Here is a 23,777-nt window from a genome sequence, read left to right on the forward strand (position 1 = left end):
AAAGGGGGGGGTCGGACAGCGTTAGAGAGGACCCCCCTACGGGGCAAGACAGACGGACCCGGTTACAGCGGGATACCCACCTCATTGGCACTGATCTATTCTTTCAACTTCCAATAGAGAAATAGGTTGTGAAAAATAGATGCGAACATGCACTTGAGCCCAAAGCGTCTGTCTACGTTCATTCAGCACACCCCTGTTATGTTCTACAACTTTTCTTAAGCATTAGGTTGACTCTCTCACAAAACACAACCGGGGAAGCAATGGTTTTGACACAAAACAAACCCTGCAGACCATATACTACATTTTATAGGATCCATGACCTCAGAAGTTGAAAGTGAAGCGCCATGTTAGAGATTTTTCTAAAGTTTAGTCTCTGCAAATGGATGTATGTCATCATAACACATGCTTTTACTATGCATGACTTTACAACGCAGGTTTTACAACGCAAGTCGTTACAATGACTTGTGTTGGGGGGGCGCTGGATAGTGGAATAGTTTAATTTACTATTCCAACTCCAGTCCCTATGGATAGAAGGGAAGGTTTTGGATAGTAAATTAAACTATTCCCTATCCTGCAGTGCCCCCCAGCGCAATTCGTTGTAATGACTTTTGTTGTAAAACCTGCGTTGTAAAGGTACTGCGTAGTGAAAGTTGTGTCGTAAAGGATGTTTCCCCTGCAAATAACTATTGCTCAGTGGTCGAAGTGGGCGTGATATACTGGCTTCACAATCTTCCGTGTTATTTTTAAACAAGCATTTTCAATGCAATAGGTCTCACATTTAGTTTGAGGTATTGGCATTGTAAATGACAATGCCTTTTATTGATATTTTTTTTAAAACATAAATAAAAGGCATTGTCATTGTCAATAGCTTAAACTCTCGCAAATTCGAGACCTATTACATTGCAAATGCGTTTGGCACATGTGCTATAATAAAGTGCAACAGCAGGCAGGACAAATCTATTTGAGAAAATAGTGCTCGGAGGCTGTAATTAAAGCCTACCAAGTAACAATACACGTAATGGGGGTGTTGCCATGGGATGTTACAAAATGAGACAAGGAGGTACTAAGGAGAGACTACTGAGCATATTGACCAATGAACAGCCACGGTTTACAGTGGACAATGACACAAGCCAATGAGAAATATGGGCAGGGAGTGGGCGGAGCTTCGAGTCCCTACCTGAATACAGCATGCCCCGCAGAGCAGCGCATGCGCGGCCTAGGCTTGACCTAAAAACCACTGTCCCCATCTGGAGTTCTTTCAGACTGAAAGAGAAGAAGGGGTCACTGGTACTGTGAAGGGAGAGAAGGTGTAAGCCGCTAAAGAAGAAACGGGCTTCTCTCCAGGGTGCATGCTACCTGAATGCAATGCAAACGTGTGCAATTAGCTAATTAGCAAACCTAAAGGCTGCTTGGGAGCCAGTGTAGGCTTAATTTGATCAATTCATTTTAAGCTTCAAGGTGAGAAAGATTCATTCTTTTTGAGAAGTAATATATAGGTATCAGCGGAGTGCATTCTTCTAATATAAACGTACAAACAAGATGTGCACGCGGTGCAGTCCGATCACAATTACTAACAACCTACATTTTGAAAGCAGTTGTTTTAAATACAACATCTTCTTTGCACATTTTGCGGAAGCCTATCCTATACTGTGTGTAATACAATTTTAAGATAATGACTTGCATATTCACTGTGCTTTCAGTCGCAGGGGCCTCGTAGCACTATAAATACTCATCTCTATTCCTCACAATGCCAACCAGGATTCAAGACTGTGACTGTGTGTTTACGCGCACACACACACACGCGCACACACGCACACACGCGCAAACGCACACACGCACACACATGCACGCACACACACACACACACACACACACACACACCCACCCACACACACACACACCCACCCACACACACACACACGCATCCGTTGTGATCACATGGACGAACCGAGCTTGCATAACGCAGAAGAGTGCATTACCACTGATTATTTTAACTTTGTCTATTTTTTATCTAAGGGGTACGTGTTATATTTTTATATTTATTTACCTTAAGGTGAAAGGCACACAACATATGTGCTGAAAATGTAGTTCTTTTTAGCCTCTCTTTGAACCCACCCAAACTCATTGACCCTGCCCCCACACTCACTGACCCCGCCCCCACACTCACTGACCCCTCCCCCATACTCACTGGCTCCGCCCCCACTGCACTCAAGTTCCCAGACTTTTCTACACAATTCAGCTGCTGCTCTGAGGGAGGTGCCTGTGATGACAGTGTGAGTGTGACTGAATACTGAAAAAACATTTTTATAACAAGCAGCGACCATTATTTCTCCTTTCTTCCTTATTTACTGTTTTTATGGTGCTGCAAGCAAAGCCCTTCCCCTGTCCATCTGTTTACAGCCTCTTGTCAAAACGGTTTCCTTTTTAGCACAGCGCCAGTACAGTAATGGGGGCCACTTAACATTTAAAAAGTGTCAGCTGCACAGTTACTCCATCTGCAAACATTAGAATAACTTTTAATTCATTTGAGGTAGAAGCAATTGTGGGATAAAAACCAGTAGCGGCTGCTACCGGACGGGAGTGGTAGGGTGGAGGAATAAAAAAGATAAAAAAATACAAATAAAACACTTACTTGGAATTTCATCGGCCGCCGCCTCTATCCGGTTCTCATTATCTTTCTCGAGTCCGGCAGCAGGAAGCACCCGGCTCCCACGCTCCCCACAGCCAATCACAATGCTTCAATGCAGTGTTGTGATTGGCCTGAGCGCTGTGGTTCGGTGCTCAGCCAGGGAATGGGAGGCAAGGCATGTTCTCCACCCAGGCTGTAATGCCGTCTGGGTGGAGAACACACAACGTTCCGGGCCGGCCAAAGCGTCATGCGCACTTAGAGAGTGAACTCACCCTCCTCCCCATGCAGTGCTCTGGCGTCATGGAGCTCAGCTCTGCCTCAACTGAGCAACTGCAGTAGGAAAAATAAAATTATCATAACGCTGTGTTATTATAATATTATTTTTCCTCTTTCAACTGCTCGGAGAGAGCCGCTGATGATAAAAACTGACCCCCAGATGTCATTGGGTTGGTACTTGTTTCTCCCGATAGCGACCAGGAAGGACATGGTACATGCCTTAATAACTCCTCGGCTGGACTGTGTCTACGTACTACATCTAAGGGCAGTCACGAAAGTGCTAAATGGACGCAACGAGTGCCAAGACCGGTTGCAAATATCCTCAAAAGACAATCTATCTGGATGGACTTGGAGGAACTACATTGGCTGCCGGTCAAGCAAAGAATAAAGGACGAAGCTTTGCAAATAGGGCCACACACGATAAAGGCCCCGCTGACATACAGGAAAAAGTTAACCCCTTCCGTGCTCGCGTTGGTCAACGGCCGACGCGAGCACTACCGGTTGGGTGCTGCGCACCACAGTTGGCCGACGCAGCCCCTCTCACTCCGTCGAACGCCCGCACTAGGGCTGAATGTTCGCCGCGGTAAACGGGTTAAAAAGTGTGTACCCCATAGGATGCTGGAGTCAGCACATCGTACCCTTCGATGAATCCGTAAGATACAGAAGGCAGGAGCGGGTGGTAGGCCCTTCGCCGTTCACGCTGCCAACCTACAGAGCTCTTTGCCGGACCAGCTTCGAAGCACTCTATCCAAATCCATCTTAAAGGCCAACTTGAAAAACATTTTGTTCAAAGAAAAGGTGCATTTTCAGGGCAGAACAATGTTAAAGTTGCTGTGTCTCTTTTGATCAGTTTAGCTCTGGGAAGCTTCCTCAGAGGCCAGCTGTTCGCACTAAATACATTAATATTCATTCATTTGTTCATTCATTCATTCATTCATTCATTCATTCATTCATTCATTTATTTGTTCATTCAGTCGTTCATTCATTCATTCATTCATATTTGGTGCTGAAGTACAGGAACAGCAAGGAGTGAGAGCTGGTCATAGTTAGCAGAGCGCTTAGAACACCCGGCCCTCCCTACCCCAACTGCCCTCTTCATGGACTCTACCGGGTAGCAAGGGAGGTGCTCGGACTCACAATCAGCAAGCCAGGAGTAGTAGCTGGTCCTCTGGAGCCCTCTAGCTTCCTTCCTTTGGGAGGGAGATGGGATTCATGTATACCCCTATATAGGCGAGCTAGAGAAAAGACCAGTGCTTTTCTTAAATCACACACCCACCACCCTGTCCGAGGCTTAAGAGAACCCTTGTCAGGGCAGCTAGAACATTAGCCACATACAGCAGCGGATGAAAGATGAAAAGTCATATAAACAGCTGATGCTGTGTTTGGAAAGGGCTACTAAAACCAAAGCAAAGACCTAGAAGAGGATTGACAAACGTATAAATGAATCTAGGAAGAGGTACTGCAGAAGCACCCTGTACGCGCCTCTGTGAATCGGCCGAAACATCAAACTCCATATTAGTAAAACTGCAAGGATCGCGCAGTACTTTCTGTTTGTATTGACTGTACATGAATATTTTCTGAATATTCCCATTTTATTTCAGTTTAAGAAGTTTTAACATCAATACAGAAAGGCTTGAATGAGTATGTAAAAGAGTACCTTAGGAGCGCTTCTTTACCGCCGCTCTGTAGGGTATCCGGCCTGAAGCACGAGGACGGGCAGACCTCGAGTTATGCTGAAAATGTCTCCAATCGCTCAGGGAATATAAATCAACATTAAGCAAATACAGAGCTCAAGACGAGCAACCAGGCGTGCACCCCCCTGGGGGGAGCTGGGTGGGCCTTCAAGCAATGGAGAAACCAGATCTGGCTGCCCAGAAGGTCGAGACATGAACAGATCACATTATAAACCCTCCTGAAGGAATATAACCCTCCTGAAACCCTCACAGAGAGCTGGAGACACACAGACAATGCTGTGTGTCCTGGAAGATGTCACTAAAGATACCATATACTAAAGGAAACACTCGAATGCAGCACTTACTGCACTCAAAAGGCACTTTTAAAGCTTTACAACGTTATATTACAACCTGGGCCCATCACTCCTGGCTGTAAAGACTGCCCCGCCCCAAACCGCTGCAGGGGCCTCTTGGGTCACAAGGGCTGGCATCTGGGCAGCCTTGTCTTCAAGAGGACACCCATGATTATTTTAGGAAGGGGCATTTCAGTTTTCATAAATAAACCGAGAAACGCATCTTCCCCAAACAGAGACGGTTCAGTAAAGATGCCAAGAGCAGGAAACATCTGGATACTTTATTAACTCTCGAAAGAGACTTGACCCTCTCAGAACTCAGCTGTAGACGACGAATGTCACTGGAGCAGAGCGAAACATACAACATACGAACATCATGCGTGAATCCGCTGTAAGGTGAACACTTGAAACTGTGACCTTCAGGTCAGACAAGGGGGCCATGTCATTCGTTTTATTTCTTTATTTCTTTACTTACCTCCGTTCGGCCGTAAGCCAGAGTTTACTACCCCACCCCGCCCCTCCCCCGCCCCGCCCCACCACCCCACAGAACTCCCTCGAGGAGCCGATACTGCAGAAGTGAAGGGCTCTGGTGCAATCTAAAGATAGTGCAGCGGTCACTGCAGAACATGGCCGCCGCCACGGGTAAAGGAAAAGACACAAGTTGTGATGAGCTAGTGAAAAAAAATCAAACAACACACATTGTCAGGCCTTTTCCACAACTTTGTAGTTATTGTTACCACCAGTGTCACTCGTGAGGCTGCACGTGATCTGTGTCACTTGGCTACTCATGGTACACTGAAGGCATTCCCAACCACATACATGATACATTGAAGGCATTCTCAACCACACACATGATACATTGAAGGCATTCTCAACCACATGGAGACCTGGATGAACGCCTCTTCAGCTCCCGACATCGCCATCGCCATCCCAGAGGGCTACAAGATCACCCGGAGGGACTGCACTGCCAACCAGATAGGAGGAGGCATCGCCATCATCCACAGGGACACCATCCGCATCACGACCAGCACAGACGACATCCTGACCACCGCCGAACACCTACACTTCCAGATCCACACCGACCCGAAGACCACCCTCAGAGGCACCCTGATCTACCGACCCCCTGGACCACGCACACGATTCAGCGAGGACATCGCCGACTTCGTCAGCCCGCATGCCCTCCCCTCCGCTGACTACATCCTCCTGGGGGACATCAACTTCCACCTGGAGAACAACAACGACCGCAACACCACCACCCTGCTGGACAACCTCGCCAACCTCGGACTCAAGCAGCTGGTGACCACCCCCACCCACCTCGCCGGACACACACTCGACGCCGTCTTCTCATCCAGCAAAGACATCACCTTCAGCCACGCCACTGGACTCCACTGGACGGACCACAGCTGCGTCCACTTCACCTTCAGAAGAACGACGACCCACCACCACCAGCAACAGGTTGCCCGAAGAAGCTGGAGCAAGATCACAGCCGACCAGCTCGCCGCTGCCCTGAGCCAGCACCCTCCCGCCAGCTCAGCGAACCCCAGCCAGGCCGCCGACAACCTCACGAAGTGGATCAGCAACTGCGCGGACGTACTCGCCCCACTGAAGACCCCGCCCAGCAGACCCGGCAGCAAGAAGGCCCCATGGTTCACCGACGAACTCAAGAGCTCCAAGAAGAACTGCCGAGCCCTCGAGAAAGCCTGGAGAAGGGAGCCAACACCGGACAACATGACCACCCTCAAGCTTGCCACCCGGAAGCACCACCAGCTGATCCGCGACACCAAGAAAACTGCATTCAAGGACCGACTGGACAACAACGCACACAACTGCAAGGAACTCTTCAACATCGTGAAAGAGCTCTCCAACCCCAACGCCGGAAACAACGACATCACCCCATCGCAAGAACTCTGCAACTCCCTCGCCTCCTACTTCCACAACAAGATCGCGGACATACACAACAGCTTCAACACCCAACCGACGAACGCCACGCCCGACTCAACCGAACCACCGCCCCCCACCACCACCCTCCGCGCCTGGACTCCTATCAGCACCGAAGACACCGTCCGCACGATGAACTCCATCCACTCCGGATCTCCGACCGACCCTTGCCCTCACCACGTCTTCAACAAGGCCGACGCTGTCATCGCACCCCACCTGCGGGACATCATCAACACCTCATTCGACACCGCCACCTTCCCTGAGAGCTGGAAGCACGCCGAACTCAGCGCTCTACTCAAGAAACCAACAGCGGACCCCACCGAACTGAAGAATTACCGCCCCATCTCGCTCCTCCCGTTTCCAGCCAAAGTCATCGAGAAGACCGTCAACAAGCAGCTGGCCGCCTTCCTTGAGACGAACGGATCCCTCGACCCCTCACAGTCTGGCTTCCGAGCCAACCACAGCACCGAGACCGCCCTCATCGCTGCCACCGATGACATCCGAACCCTGATGGATAACGGAGAAACAGCGGCGCTCATCCTCCTAGACCTCTCCGCGGCCTTCGACACCGTCTGCCACCGCACCCTAGTGCAGCGCCTCTACGACGTCGGAATCCAGGAGAAGGCACTGGAATGGATCATCTCCTTCCTCGACGGAAGAACCCAGAGAGTCCGCCTACCTCCGTACAAATCAAAGGCCACCGAAGTCATCTGCGGCGTACCCCAAGGATCCTCGCTGAGCCCAACCCTCTTCAACGTCTACAAGAGTCCCCTCGCGGCCATCGCACGCCAACACAACCTGAACATCATCTCCTACGCCGACGATACCCAGCTGATCCTCTCCCTTACCAACGACCCCGCCGCCGCCAGAGCCAACCTCCACGAAGGAATGAAAGAAGTAGCCGAGTGGATGTCGACCAGCCGCCTGAAGCTGAACTCGGACAAGACGGAAGTCCTCATCCTGGGATCCTCGCCCTCTGCCTGGGACGACTCCTGGTGGCCCCCCGCCCTGGGAACTGCACCCAAACCGACAGACCACGCACGCAACCTGGGCTTCATCCTGGACTCCTCCCTCTCCATGACCAAGCAAGTCAACGCAGTCTCCTCGTCGTGCTTCAACATCCTGCGCATGCTACGGAAAATCTTCCGGTGGATCCCCACCGAGACCAGGAAGACTGTCACCCAGGCCCTCGTCACCAGCCGACTGGACTACGGCAACGCCCTCTACGCCGGAACCACCGCCAAGCTCCAGAAGAGACTCCAACGGATCCAGAACGCCTCAGCCAGACTCATCCTCGACATCCCACGACACAGCCACATCTCCGGACACCTAAGAGACCTGCACTGGCTCCCGGTCAACAAGAGAATCACCTTCCGTCTCCTCACCCACGCACACAAAGCCCTACACGATCAAGGCCCGAGCTACCTCAACAACCGCATCAACTTCTACGCTCCCAAACGACACCTCCGATCAGCCAGTCACGCCCTCGCCGCCGTCCCCCGCATCCGAAGAACGACAACAGGAGGAAGGTCCTTCTCCTACCTGGCTGCCAAGACCTGGAACTCCCTCCCGACCGACCTGCGCCTGACCCAAGACCACCTCGCCTTCAGGAAGAAGCTCAAGACCTGGCTGTTCGGGCAGTAGCAGCACCCCCCCCTAGCGCCTTGAGACCCTCCGGGTAAGTAGAGCGCTCTATAAATGTCTATGATTGATTGATTGATTGACATGCATGATACATTAAAGGCATTCTCAACAACATACATGATACATTGAAGGCATTCTCAACCACACACATGATACATTGAAGGCATTCTCAACCACACACATGATACATTGAAGGCATTCTCAACCACATGCATGATACATTAAAGGCATTCTCAACAACATACATGATACATTGAAGGCATTCTCAACCACACACATGATACATTGAAGGCATCCTCAACCACATACATGATACATTGAAGGCATTCTCAACCACATACATGATGCACTGAAGGCATTCTCAACCACATACATGATACATTGAAGGCATTCTCAACCACACACATGATACATTGAAGGCATTCTCAACCACACACATGATACATTGAAGGCATTCTCAACCACATACATGATACATTGAAGGCATTCTCAACCACACTCATGATACACTGAAGGCATTCTCAACCACACACATGATACACTGAAGGCATTCTCAACCACATACATGATACACTGAAGGCATTCTCAACCACACACATGATACACTGAAGGCATTCTCAACCACACACATGATACACTGAAGGCATTCTCAACCACATACATGATACATTGAAGGCATTCTCAACCACATACATGATACACTGAAGGCATTCTCAACCACATACATGATACATTGAAGGCATTCTCAACCACATACATGATACACTGAAGGCATTCTCAACCACACACATGATACACAGGAGGCATTCTCAACCACACACATGATACACTGAAGGCATTCTCAACCACATACATGATACACTGAAGGCATTCTCAACCACACACATGATACACTGAAGGCATTCTCAACCACATACATGATAAACTGACGGCATTCTCAACCACACACATGATACACTGAAGGCATTCTCAACCACATACATGATACACTAAAGGCATTCTCAACCACACACATGATACACTGAAGGCATTCTCAACCACATACATGATACATTGAAGGCATTCTCAACCACACACATGATACACTGAAGGCATTCTCAACCACACACATGATAAACTGACGGCATTCTCAACCACACACATGATACACTGAAGGCATTCTCAACCACATACATGATACACTGAAGGCATTCTCAACCACACACATGATACACTGAAGGCATTCTCAACCACATACATGATACATTGAAGGCATTCTCAACCTCACACATGATACACTGAAGGCATTCTCAACCACACACATGATACACTGAAGGCATTCTCAACCACACACATGATACACTGAAGGCATTCTCAACCACATACATGATACATTGAAGGCATTCTCAACCCACATACATGATACACTGAAGGCGTTCTCAACCACACACATGATACACAGGAGGCATTCTCAACCACACACATGATACACTGAAGGCATTCTCAACCACACACATGATACACTGAAGGCATTCTCAACCACATACATGATACATTGAAGGCATTCTCAACCCACATACATGATACACTGAAGGCGTTCTCAACCACACACATGATACACTGAAGGCATTCTCAACCACACACATGATAAACTGACGGCATTCTCAACCACACACATGATAAACTGAAGGCATTCTCAACCACACACATGATACATTGAAGGCATTCTCAACCACATACATGATGCACTGAAGGCATTCTCAACCACACACATGATACACTGAAGGCATTCTCAACCCCACACATGATAAACTGACGGCATTCTCAACCACACACATGATAAACTGAAGGCATTCTCAACCACACACATGATACATTGAAGGCATTCTCAACCACACACATGATACACTGAAGGCATTCTCAACCACACACATGATAAACTGACGGCATTCTCAACCACACACATGATAAACTGAAGGCATTCTCAACCACACACATGATAAACTGAAGGCATTCTCAACCACACACATGATACATTGAAGGCATTCTCAACCACATACATGATGCACTGAAGGCATTCTCAACCACATACATGATACACTGAAGGCATTCTCAACCACACACATGATACATTGAAGGCATTCTCAACCACACACATGATACACTGAAGGCATTCTCAACCACATACATGATACATTGAAGGCATTCTCAACCCACATACATGATACACTGAAGGCGTTCTCAACCACACACATGATACACTGAAGGCATTCTCAACCACACACATGATACACTGAAGGCATTCTCAACCACATACATGATACATTGAAGGCATTCTCAACCCACATACATGATACACTGAAGGCGTTCTCAACCACACACATGATACACAGGAGGCATTCTCAACCACACACATGATACACTGAAGGCATTCTCAACCACACACATGATACACTGAAGGCATTCTCAACCACATACATGATACATTGAAGGCATTCTCAACCCACATACATGATACACTGAAGGCGTTCTCAACCACACACATGATACACTGAAGGCATTCTCAACCACACACATGATAAACTGACGGCATTCTCAACCACACACATGATAAACTGAAGGCATTCTCAACCACACACATGATACATTGAAGGCATTCCCCACCACATACATGATGCACTGAAGGCATTCTCAACCACACACATGATACACTGAAGGCATTCTCAACCACACACATGATAAACTGACGGCATTCTCAACCACACACATGATAAACTGAAGGCATTCTCAACCACACACATGATACATTGAAGGCATTCTCAACCACACACATGATACACTGAAGGCATTCTCAACCACACATATGATAAACTGACGGCATTCTCAACCACACACATGATAAACTGAAGGCATTCTCAACCACACACATGATAAACTGAAGGCATTCTCAACCACACACATGATACATTGAAGGCATTCTCAACCACATACATGATACATTGAAGGCATTCTCAACCACACACATGATACACTGAAGGCATTCTCAACCACACACATGATAAACTGACGGCATTCTCAACCACACACATGATAAACTGAAGGCATTCTCAACCACACACATGATACATTGAAGGCATTCTCAACCACATACATGATGCACTGAAGGCATTCTCAACCACATACATGATACACTGAAGGCATTCTCAACCACACACATGATACATTGAAGGCATTCTCAACCACACACATGATACATTGAAGGCATTCTCAACCACATACATGATACACTGAAGGCATTCTCAACCACACACATGATAAACTGAAGGCAATCTCAACCACATACATGATACATTGAAGGCATTCTCAACCACACACAAGATACATTGAAGGCATTCTCAACCACATACATGATACACTGAAGGCAATCTCAACCACATACATGATGCACTGAAGGCATTCCCAACCACATACATGATGCACTGAAGGCATTATCAACCACATACATGATGCACTGAAGGCAATCTCAACCACATACATGATGCACTGAAGGCATTCTCAACCACATACATGATACATTAACGCATTCTCAACCACACACATGATACATTGAAGGCATGCTCAACCACACACATGATAAACTGAAGGCATTCTCAACCACATACATGATACACTGAAGGCATTCTCAACCACACACATGATACATTGAAGGCATTCTCAACCACACACAAGATACATTGAAGGCATTCTCAACCACATACATGATACACTGAAGGCAATCTCAACCACATACATGATGCACTGAAGGCATTCTCAACCACATACATGATACATTAACGCATTCTCAACCACACACATGATTCATTGAAGGCATTCTCAACCACACACATGATAAACTGAAGGCATTCTCAACCACATACATGATACACTGAAGGCATTCTCAACCACACACATGATACATTGAAGGCATTCTCAACCACACACATGATACATTGACGCATTCTCAACCACACACATGATACATTGAAGGCATTCTCAACCACACACATGATAAACTGAAGGCATTCTCAACCACACACATGATACATTGAAGGCATTCTCAACCACATACATGATGCACTGAAGGCATTCTCAACCACATACATGATACACTGAAGGCATTTTCACCCACACACATGATACATTGAAGGCATTCTCAACCACACACATGATACATTGAAGGCATTCTCAACCACACACATGATACACTGAAGGCATTCTCAACCACACACATGATAAACTGAAGGCATTCTCAACCACACACATGATACATTGAAGGCATTCTCAACCACACACATGATACATTGAAGGCATTCTCAACCACATACATGATGCACTGAAGGCATTCTCAACCACATACATGATACATTGACGCATTCTCAACCACACACATGATACATTGAAGGCATTCTCAACCACACACATGATAAACTGAAGGCATTCTCAACCACACATGATACACTGAAGGCATTCTCAACCACACACATGATACATTGAAGGCATTCTCAACCACATACATGATACACTGAAGGCATTCTCAACCACATACATAATACACTGAAGGCATTCTCAACCACATACATGATACACTGAAGGCATTCTCAACCACATACATAATACACTGAAGGCATTCTCAACCACATACATGATACAATGAAGGCATTCTCAACCACATACATAATACACTGAAGGCATTCTCAACCACATACATGATACACTGAAGGCATTCTCAACCACATACATAATACACTGAAGGCATTCTCAACCACAGTTTGCCTACTCCTGGAATAATAGTGGAATAAAATTGAGCGACTGCGGTCATAGGGCGGCTGTTCGAGTAGATTTGCTGCCGCTCGAGTTGATTTTCTACTTGACCAACAGCAAAATCAACTCAAATGGCCGCTCGCACTTTTGCAAAGCCTGGTGTCGTTTGAGCTGATTTTCAGCCCGGCTCGTACTACCGGCGCAAAATTGTAGCACGAGCTGCATATTGTCCGCCTGTTGGCACAATCCCACAGGATCTTGTAGAGTTTTCCTGAAACTCCGCAAGTTCCTCCCACTACTGACCATTGACATATTGTAGACTTCTTGACACATTTCCAACTATTCCTGACATAGTTGGCGCTCAACTGTGACATTTCGCTTTAGACATCATTTTAGATTTTTCTACCATGATAGTGGCTAATCTTAACACAATTCTGCCTTTCCTTGGATGAAGCGGTGGCCCTTGGATAATCCTGTCCGCTGTGGCTGTTGCTGATGCGCTGCCATATTTGTGATTCTCAATCCCATAAGAACAACTGCAGCGTCATGGCGCCTCTTTTGGCATAATGTGCGCCCTGCGACATATTAGTGACCATCTCACGCAGTCCAGTAGCCCTGACCGAAAAATTACCCTTTGTGACTCATTGGGGGCTTTTGTGACTTACGTGTGGCAATCCGTGGCATAACAGCGCATCGTTGAAACACGGTACCACACGTGACGCATGTTGGTAATCTGTGATACAATGAGATCTGTGGGATAATGGGTCCTGCCTTTCTTTCCCCAAGTGTTTTTTATCAGGGTTCTACTATAGACAGTAACAGAGGTAAGAAGAGCCCATATGGGATACAAGTCCATACAGGGACCAATCAAAACAGCAGGAGAGTTAGACAGGGGGCATCTGAGAAACCAAAGAGCCTCACGAAGGACATTTTGATTAGACAAACAAGCAAGAAAGCTGTATTTCTGTGCTCAAAGTAGCAGCAATATGGCATGTTCATGGTCTGGCGGACTTCTCTGAAGCACAGGGCCTCCCCCTCAGCTTTACCCAACGCCGCAGTGTCCTGCACCAGGCCTTAGGCAGTGCTTAATTTGTAAAATAAATAAGTGCTAAGACTGTCTTCAGGAGGTCACTGCAGCTTGCACCACACATTGCCCCTGCTATGCTACCAATGATAGTAACAACACACCTACTAACCATCACACTCTAACACGTGTGACAATCCGGTCTATATCCGGCCACCAAAGCAAAAGAATGACGTGGGTGGCAGCTAATAGTCATTTTTTTTAAAATAAATTGATTTAATAATTAATTGTTGTTGTGGTCATCTCTAAATAAGTCAGACAGCGCCACCTTGTGTCAGACTGTCGCATGCTCTGGTGTTGACAATTAAGTGGCGGTGCCTAGCACAGGAGACTACCAGCTCAAATTAAGCACTGGCCTCAGGTACAGGAGGTTGGCTTGATCTACAGTTCTTTTGGCGCAGGAGAGCGAGGCTAGAGAAGCGTGCCCGCACCGCAGTGCTTGTTCGAAAAGGTCCAGGGTGCAAGCCACTCAAGTGTATATGGCCGAGAGTGCCATGAGCTCTCTGAGCATTGAGTGGATTGTGAGCCAGGATGTGGTGAGAGTGGAGCTTGAAGGCCTCATATGTTTAAGATCCACTGATAGATGGTGTGTGGCAGTGCGGGCAACTCAGGTGTGCGGTGGGGGATAAGCGGTGGAGTTGTTCAGGTGTTAAATAAGCGCTGTGGAGAATTGTAAAGTGAATGGTGCCCATCCGTGATATCACATTTGTGACATCATTGTGGCTGTCCTTGGTTTACTGGGAGACTTGGTGCAATGGTAAACCTATAAGATACCGTGAGTGACATAACATTGACTATCCATGGCATAGTGGTGGCTGAAGTGCTTTGAATGATGGAAGTCCCTGGTCTCTGATGCTAACCTGCATTAATGTAAGAATCTGTCTTTGTGGGTTTGCAGTGCATGCAAATACATGAGGTGGAATCTTTAATCCTGCGATCCTCTATCAACACACATAATCATTCTCATCCTATACCAGTTCTTTTAATGTGTTTATCCCTACATGGATGAACGTAAATAAGCACTTAGCATTAAAACTATAGTGATCCTTTCAGTCGCAGAACATCCCTTTCACAGCGGGGTACGGTTTACCAAGCTGGGCCATTGCGTCTCTATGAAGTGATCGAGCTGCGCCATCATTGGACGCAGTATAGTCATTATCATTGACAAATAAGGGATCTCATCGTTGATTTAGCCGTGGTGTTTTCCTGAAGAATGCCCTTTCCGGTGCCAAAACGTGTGTAGAACATAACAACAGTCAACTGAATTTGTGCCACATTGTTTTGCTTTATTTTATATGTGAAACTTGATCATCAAATCATTGTTGCTATCAATGTTGTGACAATGTTTTTTATTGAGTTCATTTTTGGGTGAGGTATGATTGTTGGTACGATTGCGATAGTATGAATGGGCTATTTTATTATTCTTTATATCATTAAAAAATATATATTTTGCACTTCTTCGATAAAAACAGTATCTGTTGGTTCTTTCTTCTTCTACTTTTGTTACCTAAAGTGGAGTGGTGTGGCTCACTGGTTAGAGGCGGCAGACCCGGAAGCGGCAGGGTCGTGGACCAGGGTCAGCGGACTCGATAATTCTCGCTTCGGTGCCTACTCTAACCAGGGCTCACACTTGGCAACTCTGGGCATTAGCTTGCCTCATCTCCACAACGGCCCCCCACATACACCGGGGATGCCTGGTTTCACCTTGGAAATACCCAGTAGGGACCATCTCACAGGGAAAGCCAGGACGGGTTCCCCAGCGGTCTACAGTGCAGAGATACTGCTTCGGGAGTCGATTCTAGCGCTTTAGAAACCCACAATTAAATTAAATGATATTCTAAATTGATTACATTAATTGCCTTGCCTTAAGTCTTTATATTGATTCAAAGTAACGTTACTGCCTTAATTCAAAGGAACTTAATAGTTCAACATTATATAATGGAATCGATAAAAAAAGATATATGTTTACATTGTTTGATAGAAATCCCTACAAAATGATACATGTACGTTATTAGATAACCAGGAATATGTAAAACATGAACATATGTACAAAAGGCATAGACTGGAGGTGTCAGAAGCTAAAAACAGCCTTAGAAATATTTCTCAATGTTCGAAAACTGAACTTTTTTTTAGAAAAGAGCCATTAAGTAACTATCAGGGAAATTTGGTGAACCAATAACAATAGATGACAGTCTGGTTATTTTTAATGCGGATTTTAAGTTCCAGAGATCAGTCACAGTGGACACTAATCCAGCATAAATGGAAAGGAGACAGCGAGCCAGACATCAGAACCTGAACAAAGGAATTAACACAACCACCAGCAATAAAAGGATAATCTTTAGAGTAAATAGAAAACTTTGCTTTTCTGCTAATCTTTGGGTAAATGTCTAGCATTGGTAACCAGCAGTCACCCCAGGTCACGAAGGAGTGAAGAAACAGGAATGGAAACTGTCAGAGAGAAGCTACTGAAACTCTAAGAAATATGAGGGTTAAAGAATGCACCTCTAATGTGTCACTGACTTTATATTTGTAACTTCTTTCAAGGCTGTTAATTGTACATCCCTTGAAATGTCAGTAAGAGCAATAATTAAGTAAAAAAACTCTTGGGGCGAAGATATACATGACCCATAGAAACAAGATTTTGAAACAAAGGCAAGGTAAGCTTGTTGGCATATTTGAAAAGAGGACTTTTCAATCAGTAGATTAAATGTTCTCAGCGAATCTTTCATAAAAATACAATGATCCGGTGTTAATACTTACATAAAAGTGAGGCGTGTGTTATTCCTTCTCTGCAATCCAATGCGCGCTCTATACACTTTTAATATATAACAGCAACAGATTTGAACCATAACTTACGTAACAGATCTTCCCCTTTAATCAAAATGAAAGTAAAATGTACTAGTATATGTACAATTGTATTCCAAAATGTAATCATTGAGTTTGGCAGGTAATCTGCATATTCTGCTACTATTTGCATATTCCTTAGAAAGATTACACCTCACAATAGCAGGTATGGAGCATTGACCTGGAAACCCGCAGTCGCACCTGCGCGTGACGCCGCGTCATTGTTTGTCTCACTTTTAATTTAGGTACATCCCAAAATACATTACTTCTGTGATCACCCTTACCTATTCTGTCCTCACCATTTTCCATCAGCTCCGCTGTTCTTCCTTTGAATAAAGAAAGACGATAACCATTCCAAACCGCGCCACCAGCCGAAACGGACAGACCCTCAAAAGAAGCCAGCTAGTACACCCCGGAACTCAGCACATCAAAACACAGATGCAAACAACTAGAAAGAAGATGGCAGGAACCACACCGACAGAGCCTCCTTCAAGTCAGTCCTCAACAACTACCACTGACAGATCAAAGCCGCAAAATGGGACGCTGAAAGGATGAGGCTTGCAGGTAAGGAACATGAAGTTGCTTTATTCTAACCAGCCTCTGTTACTTACGTCCTAAGCCACCAGATCAACACCAGTGCCAACAAAGGTAAGGGATCCTTCTCCATCGTCACAGAGGTCACCTGCCCTTCAGCCATGGAAAACTCCATCCCATCATCACAGATACTCTCGGACACCCTCTCCGACCACTTCCACAACAACATAGTGACCATCTATAAAAACTTCGAAACCCAACCATCTGACCCCCTCAGCCTCTGATCGACCACCACCAGCGACCACCCGCTCACCCCATGGAAACATCTCAGCACACCTTATAGAGCCTCCCTCATGAACTTCATCCACTCGGGGCACCCACTGCCTCTTCAACCTTGGAAAACACGCCACCTCGTTGAAGACAAACCCTCAACAACTGTATGAAGAACGCTTCAGCCTAGATGAAGGACAACTGCCTCAAGCTCAACACAGACAAGATAGAAGTCCTCTTCTTCTACAAACACACCGCCTTCTGGAATGACTCCTGGTGGAGGGCAGAATTTGGACCCAACCCAAAAGACCATGCCCGCAACCTCAGCGTTATCCTCAAACTCTCCGTAAAATGTCAGTTCAATGTTGTATCCTTAGTCTGCTTCTACACTTTCTGCATGCTCTGAAAAATCTTGAGATGCTCCCTATCAACACCAGGAAGATGGTAATGCAGGCCCTCATCACCAGCAGACTGGACTATGCCAACCACACTCTATGCACACACCACCACCAAACTCATGGACAGACTCCAGATGATTCAGAATGCAGCTGCCCAAGAGACCCCACATTACCCTGCACCTGTAGGACCACCACTGGTTCCGGTCAAGAAGAGATGCCAGTTCAGTCTCCTGACACACACCTCCAAAGCCCTCCACAACCAAGGACCCGCCTACATGAAGCACCGTCTGCACCTCAACTGACCTCCCAGGAACCTCCACTCCGCTCACCGCACCCTCGCACAATCCCGTGCACACGCTGGTGCCATGCCGGAGGGCGCTCCTTCTCCCCGTCTCACCGCCAATGCTTGGAAATCCCCCCACTGCCACAGCTCGCCCTCGCTGACCAACTTCAGGAAGGGGCTCAAGACCTGGCTCTTCGACTCAGACCTACATCAAGCCCCTGGATAGCCTTGGGGGTGACAAGCTGTGCTTTATAAATCCTATTTGATTGATTGATTGACCACCAATCAGATGTGCTGCATTCTTAAACACTTCAATAACTCTTACAGGATCAGACCAATACATCGATCCTTTCCTTACAGCTATATTTTTCTTGAGCCGCACTAAATCACCAACTTTTACACCCTCTTTATTACAAGCACTCCTCCTCTGTTGAGTTTTATTCTATGCTTATATCCTCTACCACTCTCCTTATTTTTCAAAAATCAAACCTCGTCATCACTCCTTTCTCGTTTCTCAATCACTACAGCATAAGATTAGTGCTCGCCTTGCGTTCTCTCAGCAACTCACAGGGACCGGACATAGTCACAGAATTTGCAATGGTCCTGTAAGCCAATAACATCGTTTGCAATGCCTTCGTTCAATTTAATCCTCCCTTGACAGCCGACTGGATGGCATCTTTCACCACTCTGTTGCACCTCTCATCTCGACCATTGGATTCAGGATGGAATGCAGAAATCTTCTTCTGAATGATGCTGCATTTAGTCAAATAGTTTTCAGTATACATACTAATAAATTTCGGACCGCTATCTGAAAACATCTCTTGTGGTATTCCCTCTCTGCTAAACAACTTATCCCGAAACTCCACAATACTTTCTGAAGTTACAGTCCTGGCCATTGTGAGCTCAGGCCATTTAGCAAAATAATCCACAACAACAACACCAAATGCTTCTTGCCAGGACAAAGCCGTAAAAAGACTAATAATATCAACTACCAACTTCCTCCAAGGTCCCGCAGGAAGTTTAACGGGGCACAAACTGGTAATCAGTGGCCGAGCAGAAGTGTCACTGGATACACACTCATAACGTGATCTAACCTGGTGATCATGACATCAATACCAGGCCACCAAAAACTTTCTCTAACATACCTCCTAATGCTGGATATTCCAATATAACCTTCATGCGCACAATCAATACTTTTTTTCTCAGTCCAAAAGGCGGCACAAACTTCTCTCCTTTCATTATCATCCCATTCTCAATACCAAGTTTTTTGTGTCCTTAAGGAGCCCCATCAACTCCCCTGAGAGAGAACGGTTCTCAGGCGATCCACACTCAATGAATTTAGAAACTATACCCAACCTAGAGTCCAACCTCATTTCATCACTCCATTTAGACCAGTGGCGGCTGACACACTGAAGAGGTGGTGGGTGGCTGAGAGAGCGCAGGGGGTAGTAATTAATTTTGAAAAACCACTTACATGAAACTTCCGGATGCATCGCTCCTTCCATCTTGGTGTTTTGCTGTTCTGCTTCTAGCTCCCAGCATGCACTGGGGCAGCATCAGACTCCCTGTGCAATCCCCACCGGCTCTCTTTTTATGAGAGCAGCACAGAAAGTGGCCTGAGCAGGCTGAAAAGACGCTGTGCTCAGAACATGGAGTCAGTGCTCTTTCTTCAGCCTGGCTGTTCAATACAGCAGAGTTGGAGAAACCTAAGTGCGCATGTGGGTTTGGCCGGCCTGAGAAATCTCGTCAAACACACATGTGCACTTAGAAGTGCACACAGCACTCCTCCTCCCCTGGCCCCTCCCTTCCCTGCATAAGCTGGCTGAGAGACGAAAAATAAAAAATAAAACAATGATTGTTGAATGTTTTCACTTGCTGGCTCTGAGCCAGTGGGCCGGCGCTCCTCCGCCATTGCAGAGGGGCTGCCCCTGATTGAGATTCCTGGCAAGTGTCTGCAGCAACCACATTGACATCAGCAACTGAAATGTCACTTCACATTCCTCCACCTCTTCACCATCCAAATCCTCTACGGACACCAGTAATCTTGATTTACAATAACTATCCATGTCAGTCGTCCATTATTTTTCCCAGGAACATACTCAATCCTATATTAAAATGCTTGCATCTGGATGCTAACCTGGCCATTCTAGCTGTCATGACCTGTTCACCTCCTGGTGACAATATATATATATTAAAGGCTTATGATCGGTCTTTATCACATATTTTGTCCCCCACAAAAACATTTTATTAAAAATGTTCCGAACCCTCACTAGCACGGAGTTCTTTCAATTACGCAGTAATTTCTTTCTGCCTCACAGAGCGCTCTCGACGCGTAAGACTCAATCCACTCCCGTCCATCTTCTCTTTGCATGAGGACCGCTCCCAGGCCACTATTGTTTGCATCCACCACAACCACACATTCTTTAACCGCTACTAATCCGTTCAGGTGTGATGCATTGACTATTAGTCCTTTTAACTCATTGAATGCACGAGCCATTGTTTCATTCCATACAAATTTAGCATGTGTCTTTAGTAAACTCCTGAACAGTTCAACCTTTGCAGCATAGCTTTGAAAACAATTCTGTCAGTCCAAGAAAGGCCACTAATTACTCCTGAGAGCTTGGGATAGAAGCCTCCGTGATATCTTCCACGTGACCACTTTTAGGTTTAATACCCGATCAGCTTATTTAGTGTCCAAGATATTCCACTTCATATCTTCAAAATTTGTTTTTAGCCATTTCTTTTAATGTCACATTCAAAAGAGGATGGGAATGAACCCAAATAGCATTATTGAGACCGCGTAGATTGATGCTAAGACTCAGGCTCAATAATACCCTCTTTACATACGTCATTCAACATCACCTTAAACTACTCCCTAGAAGAGATGAAATATTTCTGACATATCATATTCCACCATCCGTATACAATATTCTGTAGTTTCCTTTCAATTAGACGTGATAATCTGTACCGCAATGGCAAACATTAGTTGGCAATGCCATATATGTGATGAACTTGCTAGGAAATATATATATGTTATTAAACAGTATATTCATAGCGCAAATATCGGATATCTGACCCCTAGCCTGTAACCAAAAGGCATGCACATTTGGACATTCAAAAAACATACGAAGAATGGGCCCGATTCACAGAACTAATTTAAGACAAAACCCTAAACTTACTACTTTTGGTATTCACAGAAGTTAGGATTTTGTCTTAAGTTTGTTTGAAGACAGACTTAAGACAGACTTAAGACAGGCTTAAGTTAGGATTTTTTCTTAAGTCTGTCTTAAGTCTGTCTTAAGACAAACTTAAGACAAAATCCTAACTTCTGTGAATACAAAAAGTAGTAAGTTTAGGATTTTAAGACAAAATCCTAACTTCTGGGAATACCAAAAGTAGTAAGTTGAGGATGTTGTCTTAAGTTAGTTCTGTGAATTGGGCTCTCAGTAACTAACATTTTTTTGGCAAGACCAGAGGTAGTTATTGGTTGATTGGTTGAACTTATTACGAGAAATAGGGTTTAAAAACACTCTATCGTAGAAAAGGAATAATATGTGCGTAATACTGGCTGAGCGTGAAGAAGAATGCATTTTGGACCAAATGCTATTTCATGTTTGAATGGAAAGATTTGTTGGAGATCATTTTCCCAAAATAATTCTACTTTAGTGTTTGCCCTAACAATGTGATGGTTATCCAAAGATTTATGGATATAGGAGCCACAGACTTCCGAAGAGAAATTGAAAACAGGAGAAGGTGAGGGATGTGAATGGAGATGTGAATGGAGAGGAAAAAGAAATGCGTGAGAATATCGCCTTAAGGTGCTCATGACTGGTGGCGTGACTGGCGGGAAGTCCATATTTGGATTGTAGGTTCTGGAAGGTCAGAGGGCTCCAAGGATCCTGTTCCTAATCTCCAAAATGTATTGATTTCTCATCACATACATTTACAGAGTTCTCTCTCCAGGTATTATATTTACACACTCTATTGAAGTGCCACTTTTTATTGCACTTTGAACACACTTTATCCATGGCAGCTTATTTTTAAAATTCCCAAGATAAGATGCACTTCCACATCCAGAACACAAGGGATATCTTCTTTTAGTTTCTTCTTTCTTAACCCCAGGTTTCTTAAGCTTATCAATGTGTTTAGTCACAACATGAACCTCACTCCCTGAAGCAATACTTATTTCTTGGACACATTTTTCAGATTGTTCCATAACCTTAGAGATTTTAATAACTGTATAAAGTGATATATCTCCACTGGTCCATAACCTTTCTTGGACTTCCTTGCTGTCGGTCTTCATTAAAATCTGATCTCTTAAAACTTGCTTGTAATTTATATGTTCAAACCCACAAGTCGATGCAAGTGACCTCAACTTTGACACTCAGCCCTCGATGAATTCTTCAACCCTTGCCTCCTAGAATAAAATGTACATCTTTCCATAAGCACATTGGTTTTCCTACCAAGCCTTATGTGCATTTGTTCTGAAGCATATTGATAAATGTCTATATTAACAACATTGACGCAAGCTTGTAAATTCATATACTCCTTTAACCCAAGGCCACCTAAACGATGATAACTTTCTTTCGAAATCACAATCAAATGTGTCCTTCGAACACTTCCACATAAGCAAGAAATACAGCTTCCCCTTTTTTCAGTCCATGGGAGGTTCATCTGGAACTTATAGGAATCAAGGAGGTGGGTCAATATTCCACATTGTGATTAGAGCTATTATAATGATTAATAACTATAGAAAAGTCACAGACACACAAAAATCTAAATTATGAAAGTAATCACCGCAGTCTACGAACGTAATGGCGTGTATATCACCGTAAAATCTCCAGTAGTGAGGTAATGCTTGTTCAAATCATGTACTGGAGCTCCATAATATCCTGGTTCCCCCAGGGTGTGAGCATCACTGTAATTGCATCAATTACGTGGAATCAGATCCCGGTATTGTGTTGCAACGAGATCTAAAACCAGACTGCACAACAGTAATACCCAGGGGTGGGCGGAGCTCGTGGAATTCCACAGAGTTATATAAAAACTCAGCGAGATTCTGCAGAGTTCTG

At 45.4% G+C, this 23,777-nt stretch overlaps 1 protein-coding gene across 1 annotated transcript in view; it reads left to right on the forward strand.

Annotated features, from left to right (window-relative positions):
- Positions 1–23,777, forward strand: part of CREB3L1 (cAMP responsive element binding protein 3 like 1) — a 267,754-nt gene that overhangs the window by 114,816 nt on the left and 129,161 nt on the right. The gene's annotated exons all lie outside the window — the stretch shown is intronic.

This window comes from Lissotriton helveticus, chromosome 3_2 (genome assembly GCF_964261635.1).
Source record: "Lissotriton helveticus chromosome 3_2, aLisHel1.1, whole genome shotgun sequence".
Lineage (NCBI taxonomy): Eukaryota > Metazoa > Chordata > Amphibia > Caudata > Salamandridae > Lissotriton > Lissotriton helveticus.